The sequence below is a fragment of the Myotis davidii genome, unplaced genomic scaffold (genome assembly GCF_000327345.1).
Source record: "Myotis davidii unplaced genomic scaffold, ASM32734v1 scaffold8, whole genome shotgun sequence".
Taxonomy (NCBI): Eukaryota; Metazoa; Chordata; class Mammalia; order Chiroptera; family Vespertilionidae; genus Myotis; species Myotis davidii.
The window spans coordinates 4,405,040-4,416,519 of record NW_006299520.1 but is presented as its reverse complement, the minus strand read 5'-3'; the positions used below and the strand labels follow the sequence as shown (position 1 = coordinate 4,416,519).

The 11,480-nt window shown below is 36.8% G+C and overlaps 1 long non-coding RNA gene across 1 annotated transcript in view; it reads right to left on the bottom strand.

Moving 5' to 3' along the window:
• The window catches only part of LOC107184900, a 14,322-nt gene extending 3,233 nt beyond the window's left edge, over positions 1-11,089 (bottom strand). Inside the window, exons 1-2 of the long non-coding RNA XR_001515799.1 lie at positions 11,051-11,089; positions 6,984-6,987 (exon numbers count right to left, since the gene is read on the bottom strand). This is a non-coding gene — a long non-coding RNA (uncharacterized LOC107184900). The remainder of the gene's footprint in view (positions 1-6,983; positions 6,988-11,050) is intronic.
• Positions 11,090-11,480: the final 391 nt, after the last annotated feature.

Genomic DNA, 11,480 nt, shown 5'->3' with positions numbered 1-11,480 from the left:
GGGAACAGGGCCAAGGCAGAAAAAACTGAACTGTAATTGATGAATATTCAGGGGTCAATGTGGACAACTTTCCGAGTTAAAAATTCTACAGGTCACCATAAGAGGGCCCCAAAATATTTGAAACTTACAGTTGGGAGCTCTACTGGGTCCCAAGTAAAGAACAAGAAAATATTCCCTCAGGTCTTTGGCACAGGGATGGAAAAGGAACCATTTTGAAATACCCCAAAGCAATCTGTTCTTAACAAGATCTGCCACCAGAGCAGTTAACCAGAGCATCCTGCTGGCATTATCAGAGCCTAACTGACATAGGGGAAGGGAAATACCCAACTGCATGCTCCTCTAAGGAGAGAGAAAGTAACTGAGAAACACGTGTGAAGTTCAAAGTCAAGAGGTACAGGCTCACTAAAATGCTGAGACTTAATCATAGGCTGATAAAATTCTTAGCCACCTCAACCTCACACCGCGTTACTAAAGGCCTGTTTACAGTTGTTAGTTTTGTAGGTATTTTTTAACCAAGTATATTATGCCCAGCTTTCAAAAAAAATTACAACTCATACCAAAAATCAAAACAAAACAAAAGTTTGAACAGACAGATGACTCAGAGATATTGGAATTATCAGACTGGGAATTTAAAACAATTATCACTAATAATTTTTTCCATTGGGATTATAATGGATAAAGTAGACAGCATATAAAAATTTAAGCAGAAATTGTAAGAAAGAACCAAAAAGAAATACAAGAAGAAAAAAAAAAAACAGTAATAGAAATAAAGAATGCCTTTGAAGGCCTTACTAGTAGATTGGCATTTCCTGAGGAAAGAATATCTGAACTTGATAATTTAACAGTATAAATTTTGAAAACTTAAAAACAAAGATCAGAAATAAAATAGAATACCCAAAATCTGTGAGGCAACTACAAAAGGTGTTACATATGTGTAATGGGGATACTGCAACAGGAATTTTGGAGGGTGAAAAAGACAGGTTTTAGGAAATTTTAGTAATTTTAGAAATTAAGAGGACCATGGAAGAAGCACAGGGCTGCAGAGCAGCTGAAGGTATATTTCCATAGAATAAGGGAGTTGAAAAGCTGCAACAGGTACATTTCCATAGAATGAGGGAGCTGGGAACAGCAAAAGATATATATATCCTATATAATAAAGAGCCAATATGTTAATTAGACCAAACAGCAGAACAACCTTTTGGACGAAGCCAGGCTGCAAGGGCCGAGCCCCTTGCATGCATTTTGTGCATCAGGCCTCCAGTTTACAAACTAAAGAGAAGGAAGCCCTTCATCCAGAAGGAGAAGAAGAAAGCCCAAAGGGAATAGGAAAACAATAAGGAAGGGGGTGGGGGGAGAACCTCACATGTCCCATATGAGGTTCAACTTTGAGCCTGGGAGTTACTATAGTAACCACTCTAAAGGAATAGTGACCAAAAGGAACTCTGGGGGACCCATTCCCCCTCCCCACGTGGGATTCTGTTCTGAGGGACCCTTTCCCCCTCCCCACATGGGAGTCTGTGCTGTGAGATTCTTTCCCCTTCCCCATGTGGGAGCCTGTACTTGGTCTTTAATAAATTTCCACCTTGGCTTTACCACCTTCTGTCCATGGATTCATTTTTGACTCTGGTTGGACAAAGAGTCTAGGAACCAGTCTGCCCAGGAGAACACTGCATGTTCCAGTCCACAAATTCCTTTGAATACCAGGAGAGGAAAGACAGGAACAGGAGAAAGGCTTGGAACAATAATGACTGAAAATTTACCCACATTAATGTCATACACAGATCAAGCCGGTAAATGCTGAAACACTATACCAAAGCATATCGTTTTCACACTACAGAAAATTAAAGATAAAGAAAATATCCTGACATAAGCTGGGGGCGGGGGGGCGCGTGGGGCGGGGAGAGTCTTACCTCTAGAGGAACAAAGGTAAGAATTATGTTCTACTTCTCCTAAGAAACCATGTAAGCAATATAAGAATAGCATGAAATATTTATAGTGTTGAGAGAAAAAACCACACTCAAACCCAAATTCTTTACTCTGTAAAATTATCGTTCAAAAGTGAAAGAGAAATAAAGCTTTTCTTGGATAAGTAAAAATTGAGAGAATTCTTTGCCAGTAGATCTACTTTGCAAGAAATGTTGTTAAAACATTATTTAGAGAGAAGGAAAATGATATGCCAGAAACTGAGATCTACATAAAGAAAGGAGAAGAATCAAAGAGGAAATAACTGAAAGTAAAACAAAAATATTTATTTTTTTCTTAATTGATTTGATAAACATTTGTTCAAAGTAATAAAGCAATAATGTTTTTTTTATTATGGATGCTTAAGTATTAAAATTCTAGGAATCCTTGAGGCAAAATAGCTAGTGTGGTATGAAGAAATTAGAAAGCAAATGCCAGTTGGAATAATAGATGAATCAATTATTATTGAGTATTAAATAATTAATGTCAATAAAACAATTTTAAAAATCTAAAAGATTCAGAAAAGCCAACAAAATTTTGAAGAACAAAGTTGGAATAGTTACACTAGTCTACTTTAAGACTTACTATAACTCTACAGTAATCAAGACAGTGTAGTATTGGTAAAATAATAGACAAATATAGAATAGAGTGCCTACAAATAGAGCAACGCAAATATAGTCTATTGTTCTTTGATAAAGGAGCAACAGCAATTTAATGAAGAAAGGATAGTCTTTTCAACAAATGGTGCTAGAACAACTGGACAGACACAGGCAAACCAATAAATCTAGACATGTACCTTATACCTTGCACACAAAACTTTAACCCAAAATGGAAAATAGGCCTAAATTTAAAACTCAAAAGTACAATACACCTTGAGAAACCATAGAAGAAAATCTAGGTGACCTTGGGCTGGGTGATGATGTTTTAGTATTAAAGCAAAATTATGAATGAACCGGATGATCTGAAGTTATATAACTACAATTTTGTTCTGTGGAAGACAATGTTAAAAGAATAAAAGGATAAGCGATGAACCTGGAGAAAACCATTGCAAATCCCATAGAATGGCTCTGGCCAATATACTCAGTGGTTAGAGCCTCGACTCATGCACTGAAGGGTCATGGGTTCTAGTCCCAGTCAAGGGCATGTACCTGGCTTGCAGGTTCAATTCTCACCCCAGCTGGGGCCTGTGTGGGAGACAACTAATGGATGTGTCTTTCTTACTTCTCCTCCCTCCTTCTCTTCCACTCTCTCTAAAAATTAATGGAAAAATATCCTCCAGTGAGGATTAACAACAACACCAAACAAACAAAACCTCAATAGAACATACAACACAGAGACTTAACTCAAGTGTAAATTATGGACTTTCATTAATATTAATGTATCAATACTGGCTCATCAATTGTAAAAATGTAGTATACTAACGCAAGATGTTAATAATAGAGATATTGTGTAAGGGTGGGTAAGGGGTTAAATGGGAACTCTCTATACTTTTCACCCAATTTTTCTGTAAACCTCTAATGTTCTAAAAAGTAAAATCAATTATTTATTGGGAAGATATTACTAACAAACAGGTGATTAGAAAATCACTCAACTTATTTCCAAAACAAGTTATGCAATATAATTCTAAATAACCCATTGACAAAAAAAAGGCAATAAAATTTAAAATATCTTGAAATGAAAATTAACATGTCAGAACTTTAGCAATAAGGCTACAATTGTATTTTCAGAGAAATATACTACTATAAATAAACATATTATAAAGAACAAAAACCTGAAAATTATTTCCGAAGTAAGCTTCTATGTGAAGAATCCTGTAAAAAATTCAACATTAAAGTGATAAGATGATAAATACAAGATTTAGAAACCAGTAAAACAGATTTTGTATCCATATTAAATGTTAAATTACTTCTTATAATATGTTTATTGTTTTAGCATTTAAAAAATTATGAGTTTGCACCAAGTATGAAAGAGTATCAGTTTGGTGAATACCACTCACCCCTACCTGGTGATTCACTGAGAATCTTCCTCATGCAACTCTAATGCCACAAGAGGTTCTTTCAGTGACTGAGCCTAACCAGCCAGCAGCCAGCAGGCAGAGGCAGGTGGAGATGATCTCTGGATGACTTGGGAAATGATCTGGGCTTAGTGCTAATGGAAGCCAGCATTGGTGTACATCTTGGTTTTTCCCACACACCTAGAACTTGCAGAGGCAACCAGAAACTTTGGATCCTTCTGTACCTCCAAAAAGGTTTCCCATAAGCAGGCAACATCTGACATTGACCTGCACCATAATCCCTCTTAAGAGACCTCAGAATCAACACACCCAGTAGCAAGCTGCTGGGGTCCAACCCCAGCAGGTCCAGGGGTCCCCAAAGGTGTGGACAGAGTCGGCGAAGAAGGAATGACATGGAGACAGCATTCAGATGATCATCATAGCGAGGTTCTCTAGCCAAGTTCTATGTCTAGGTTCTTCAGCGAAGTTCTGGTTAGGATCTCCAGCCAGGTTCTGTGGCCATGTTCTCTCGCTAGGTTCTCCAGCCAGGTTCAGGTTAGGTTCTCCAGCCAGGGGATTTTATTCCCTCCCTAACTTCAGGGGAAAATCTCTACCTGGGGAAACAACCTTTCTCGGAGAGGTGACCTTGGTTAAAACACACAGTGCCAAGAAGGTGAGCAAATATATTAGGAACAGTATGCCATATATGCCAGGTCCCTTGAAACAGCAAGGATGGACCGGCTCCCGGCAGCAAGCTTCAGTCAACATCAGAGCAGGAATCAATTAGCTTCACAAGCAGCACATCCAATGGCAATCTAAGCAGGCACCAGACCCTGCTGAGGCAAATTTTGCTTCATGTGATCAGTACCTGCACAACAGCTCATTCATTATGGTTGGGACTGATCCTCACAGTAAACCAGCCTGAGGGTCGACCATATGCACACAGGGACATTCCTGGAGTATCCAGCACAAGTGATAAAGAAAACTCACCACTGTGTTCCACGGGACATCTAATATATAAGGCCACCCTACACAGCCTGGGAGACATAGCAGATCTTCCCAATACACAGAAACACATACAATGAGGCAATCAATATGGTGAGATAAACATTCCCAAAATGAAAGAACATTTCCCCTCTCCCCAAAAAGAAGGGCTAAATTATATGGAGGCAAGCAATGTACCAGATATGGAGTTAGAAGAAATGGTTATAAGAATGCTCAAGGAATTTAGTGAGAACTTCAACAGTATGAAAACAGACATAGAATCCATAAAAAATAATCAGATAGAAATGAAGAATACAATATCTGAAATGAAGAACACACTAGAAGGAAAAAAAAAAGATAGGTTAGATGAAGCAGAGGATAAAATCAGTGATTTGTAAAACAAAGTAGCAGAAAACACCCAATGAGAGCAATAATAGAAAAAATAATTTTAAGGAATGAGGATAGTTTAAGGGACCTTTGAGATAAAACCAAATGTAACAATATCCACATTATGAAAGAAACAAAATGAGAAGAGAACAAGTAATTGAGGACCTATTAAAAAAAATAACTGAAAATTCCCCTACCCTGGTAAAACAGTTCCAGAAAGCATAGACAGTCCCAAACATGATGAACCCAAAGAGCCCCACACCGAGACACATGGTAATTAAAATGGTAAAGGTTAAAGACAAAGAAAGAATCTAAAAAGCAGCAAGACAGTTACCTATGAAAGAGCTCCCAAAAAACTGAGCGGATTTCTCAATAGAAACATTTCAGGCCAGAAGGAATCGGCAAGAAATATTCAAAGAGATGAAAAACAAAAACCTACAACCAAGACTACTTTACCCAGAAAAGCTACCATTTAAAAATAAAGGAGAAATAAAGAGCTTCTCGGACAAGAAAACACAAAAGAAGTTATTCACCACAAAACCAGTGTTACAAGAACTGTTACAGTGGTTTCTTTAAGTGAAAGGAAAAAAAGAAGAACAGAGTTATAAAAGACAAATGGCAATTAATATTTACCTATCAATAAGTACTTTAAATGTAAATGGCTTAAGTGCTCCAATCAAAAGGCACAAGATAGCTGATTAGTTAAGAAAAGACCCACATATATGCTTTCTACAAGAGCCCCACTTCAGAAGGTAAGACACATGCAGACTGAAAGATAGAAAAAGATATTTAATGCAATTTGAAATAAAAAAAAAGCTGGGGTAGCAATACTTATATCTGACAAAATAGACTTTAAAATAAAGGCTATAGTAAGATACAACGAAGAATACTACATAATGATAAAGGGATCAACCTAACAAGAGGATATAACCCTTGTAAACATTTATGCACCCAACATAGGAGCTCCTAAATTTACAAAGCAAATCTTGATGGACATAAAAGGATAGATCAACAGTAATACAGTCATAGTAGGAAATTAAAACCCCACTGACATCAATGGTTAGTTCTTACAGGCAGAAAATCCACAAGGTAAAGACCGCTTAAAATGACAAGCTAGATGACATGTATTTAATTGATATCTTCAGAGCATTTTGCTACAAAACAGCAGAATATTCATTCTTTTCATATGAACATGGAACATTTTCTACAACAGACCACATGTTAGGGCACAAAAAGAGTCTGAATAAATTTAACATGATTAGAATCATATCAAGCATCTTTGCTGAATATAATTGTATGAAATTAGAAATGAATAATAGGGAAAAAAAGAAAAACATTCAAACACATGGAGGCTAAATAATGTTACTAAACAATGAATGGGTTAACGGTGAGATCAAGGCAGAAATCAAAAGATATCTTTAAACAAAAGAAAATGGGGACTCCATAATCCAAAATCTATGTGACACTGCTAAAGCGATCTTAAGAGGGAAATTCATAGTACTGCATACCTCAATAAACAATAAAAAAATCTCAAATGAATAATCTAACCTGGAGGAGATAGAAGAGAGCTAGGTAATTAGGGATGAGACCATGTAAGGGGAAGTAGAATAAAGAGCTGAATTCAGCTGCAAAAAAACATAGTGACCTCGAGCTGAACCCATCTGCAGAAACAAAGTGACTTAGAGCTGAACCCAGTTGAGCGGGAAAAGACAGTGAAATCACCTCGAACCTGACACGGCAGACCTCAATCAGGTCCATCCCACCAGGGGGAACTTGAGCTTTAAAAAGTATGAATGTTGATAGGGTAGGCAGCTTGCAGATAACCAATCACAAGGCCATGAAGCGTATACCAATCCCAAGAATGTTGCTAAGGCAGACTTCTTTAAAAGAACCAGTCAGTAGCAAGCAGGGCATGTATCTACCCCCTAGACAGAGAGCTTCTGCAGCAACCCACCTGGGCCCCTCCCTGCTATAGGGAGTCTCTCTATATAAACAAACTTTGCTTTCACTTACCTTCTTTGTCCATGAACTGGTTCTTTGATTTTGCAAGACAATGAACCAGGATCCAATCACAACACTTTGGTTTCAAACTTACATTTAAAGAAACTGGAAAAAGAACAAAAATCAAAACCCAAGTGAGCAGAAGAAAATAATAAAGATATAGTCTAAAAAGAAAGCTGTATAAAAGATCAATAAAATCAAGAACTGAATCTTAGAAAACAAACAAGATTGACAACCTTTTAACAAAACTTAAAAAAAAGAACAGGAAGGTAAAGAGATAAATAAAAAACAACTCATAGACACAGAAAACAATATGGTGATATCAGAGAGAAAGAGGAGTGAGGAGAGGCATAAGAGGGTAAAGGGGAGATAAGTGATGACTCTGGGTAGTGAACACACAATATAATATAAAGATTATGTATTATAGGATTGTACACTTAAAAATTATATAATTTTATTAACCAATGTCACCTCAATCAATTCAATAAAAATTTTTAAAATGAATTGCCTATGTCAAATAAAGAAAAAGAAGAGAAAAAAACACACACAAATAAGTAAAACTGGAAAGATGTAGCAACCGATACCACAGAAATACAAAGGATTGTAAGAAGATACTACAAAAATCTATATGCCAACAAGTTGGAAAACCTGGGAAAATGGATAAATTCCTAAAAACATACAATCTTCCAAAACTGAATCATGAAGAAAGAGAAAAGCTGGACAGACTTCTTACAACTAATGAAATCGAAGCAGTAATAAAAATAATACTTCTAACAAATGAAACTCCTGGAAGGGGTAGCTTCACAGGTGAATTTTACCAAACATTAAAATAAGAACTAAAACCTATCCTTTTCAAACTATTCCAAAAATTTCAAGAGGAGGGCACACTTCCAAGCTCATTTTACAAGCCCAGCATTATTCTAATTCCAAAATCAGATAAAGATACTAGGAAGAAGGAAAAGTATAGGCCAATATCCCTGACACAACTTAATACCAAAATCCTCAACAAACTATTAGCAAACAAATCCAGCAATACATTAAAAAGATCACACACCATGGTCAAGTGGGCTTTACTCCTGGGATGAAATGTTGGCATAATACCTGCAAATAAATGAAAGTGATACACACGCAAACCAAATGAAGGATAAAAATCATATGATCATATTAATCGGAGCAGAAAAAGCTTTTGACAAAATCCAACACCCATTTATGATAAAGTCTCTAAGAAATGTGGAAATAGAGGGAACATATCTCAACATAATAGAAGCCATATATAACAAACTAATAGCAAACACCATACCCAAGAGGGAGTAACTGAAAACATTTCCCTTAAGATCAGAAAAAAGACAGGGATGGCCATTTTCAACATTCTTATTCAACTTAGTACTTTAAGTCCTAGCCACCCCAATCAGACAAAAAGAAGCAATAAAAAGCATCCAAATTGGAAAGGAAGAAATAAAACTGTTGGTATTTGCAGATGACATGCTACTGTAAGTAGAGAATTCTGAAGATTTCACCAAAAAACTACTGGAACTGATAAATAAATTCAGTAAAGCAGTAGAATACAAAGTAAATAACTAGAAATCAGTTTAATTTTTATATACCAATAGTGAACTATTAGAAAGGGAAACTAATAAAATAATTCCATTTATAATTGCATAAAAAATACTCAAGAACAATTTTAACCAACAATGTAAAAGAGCTGTACTCAGAAAATTATAAGACCCTGAAAATGAAATTAAAGTACAAATATATGAAGCATATACTGTACTCATGGATAGGAAGAATTAACATTGTTAAAATGTTCATACCCAAAGCAGTCTATAAATTCAAGGCAATTGCTGTAAAAATACCAATGTCGTATTTCACAAAACTATAACAAATAATCCAAAAATGTATAATGAACCACAGAATATCCCTAATAGCCATAGCAATCTTGAGAAAGAACAACAAAGTTGGAGGTATCACAATACCAGATATCTAATTATACTACAAGGCCACAGCAATTAAAACAACATGGTACTAGAATAAAAACAAACATAGTTCAATGGAACAGAATATAGAGCCCAAAGATAAACCCATACCTATATAGTCAATTAATATTTGATAAGGAGGCAAGAACATACAATGGGGTAAAGACAGTCTATTCAATAAATGATATTATGAAAATTTCACAGATATGTGCAAAAAAATAACGAGACCACCTTCTTACATCATACACAATAATAAACCTGAAGTGGTATAAAGACTTCAATGTAAGACGTGATACCAAATAAATCCTTGGAGAAAACATAGGCACTAAAATCTTGAACATTTCTCTTAGTAATATTTTTTTCTGATATATCACCTTGGGCAAGATAAACAAAATAAATTAAATAAACAAATGGGACTACAACAAACTAAAGAGTTTCTGTTCAGCAAAGGAAATCAACTAAATGAAATGACAACTCACTGAATAGAAGAACATATTTGCTAATGATACATCTGAAAAGGGGTTAATATTCAAAATTTGTAAAAAACTTACACAACTAAACACCAAAAAAACCAATCCAATTAGAAAATGGGCAAAAGACCTAAATAGACTCTTCTCTAAGGAGAACATATAGATGGCCAATAGACATATGAAAAAATGCTCAAAGCAACTAATCATTAGATAAATTAAAATAAAACCACAATGAGATATCACCTAGCACATCCTATGGCTCACCTATGAACAACAACCTATGAACCAGAAGTCACAATTCGATTCCTGGTCAGCACACATGCCCAGGTTGCAGGCTCAATCCCCAGTGGGAGGTGTGCAGGAGGCAGCTGATCAGTGATTTTCATCATTGATGTCTCTCTCTCTCTCTCTCTCTCTCTCCCTTCCTCTTTCTCCCCTCCTCTCTGAAATCAATAAAAAAAAATATTGAAAAACCCTATGTACTAAAAGCCTAATATGCAAATTGTCCCCTTGACCAGGAATTCAACCACTCCCTATGACATGGGCAGCACGGAACATGGTGAGTGTTGGCAACACAGCACTGGCAGCCCTGATGGACCCCAACAAGAGTAGGATTGTGGTGGGATGGTGCCACAGGTGAGTGGGCAGTGCCAGGCCAAGGCGGATGCAAGCAGGGCCTGATCGCCCCACCAATCACCCCGCAGACGGCAACGAGTGGCAGTGGAGTGGGGGAGAGCAGGGTCGCTGCCCAGCTTCAAGGCTCTGAAGGAGCCGGGCTGGGCCTGATGACTCAGGTGGAGGGAGGCACGTGGGGGTCGAGAGGACCAGGTGCTGCCCAGGGGCCAGAGGTCAGCTGGGTCCTGCCCTTCCACACCAGACACTCATGCTTTGATCACCGGCCAGGCCTAGAGACCACACTAGTGCAAGAATTCCATGCACTGGGCCTCTAGTAAATAAATAAACAAACAACATGTGTTGTCAAAGATGTGGAGAAAAAGGAACTCTTGTGCGCTTTTGGCGGGAATGAAGATTGGTGCAGCCACTATGGAAAACAATATGGAGGGCACTTAAAAAATTAAAAATGGAACTGCCTTGTGACCCAATGATTCCAATTCTGGCTATATATCCGAAGAAATCTACAACATTAATTTGAAAGAATATTTGCACCCCTATGTTCACTGCAGGGTTACATACAATAGCCAACTGTGTAAGCAACCCAAGTGCCAATCAGTAGATAAGTGGACAAAAATGGTACATATATACACTGGAATATTAGCCACAAAACAGAACGAAATCTTACCATTTAGGACAGCACGGGTGAACTTTGACTATATTATGCCAACTGAAATACCATATGATTTCACTTACATTGGAATCTAAAGAAAAATATAAACAAACAAAGAAAATGGAAATAGACTCATAGACCTAGAGAACAGGCTGATGCTTGCCAAAGGGGTGGGCAGTTGGGGGACTGGGTGAAAAAGGTGAATGGATTGAGATGTACAGATTGGTAGTTACAATAGAATAATGGAGATGTGTAGTACAGTATAGAAAATATAGTCAATAATATTTTCTAACCACAACACTGTACACTTGAACCTAATACAAAATAATATTGAATAAAAACTGTAACTGAAATAAAATTTAAAGGTAGTATATAAAATATTTTAAAATATGAGTATATCAAAATAATCAAGAAAATAAGGGGGC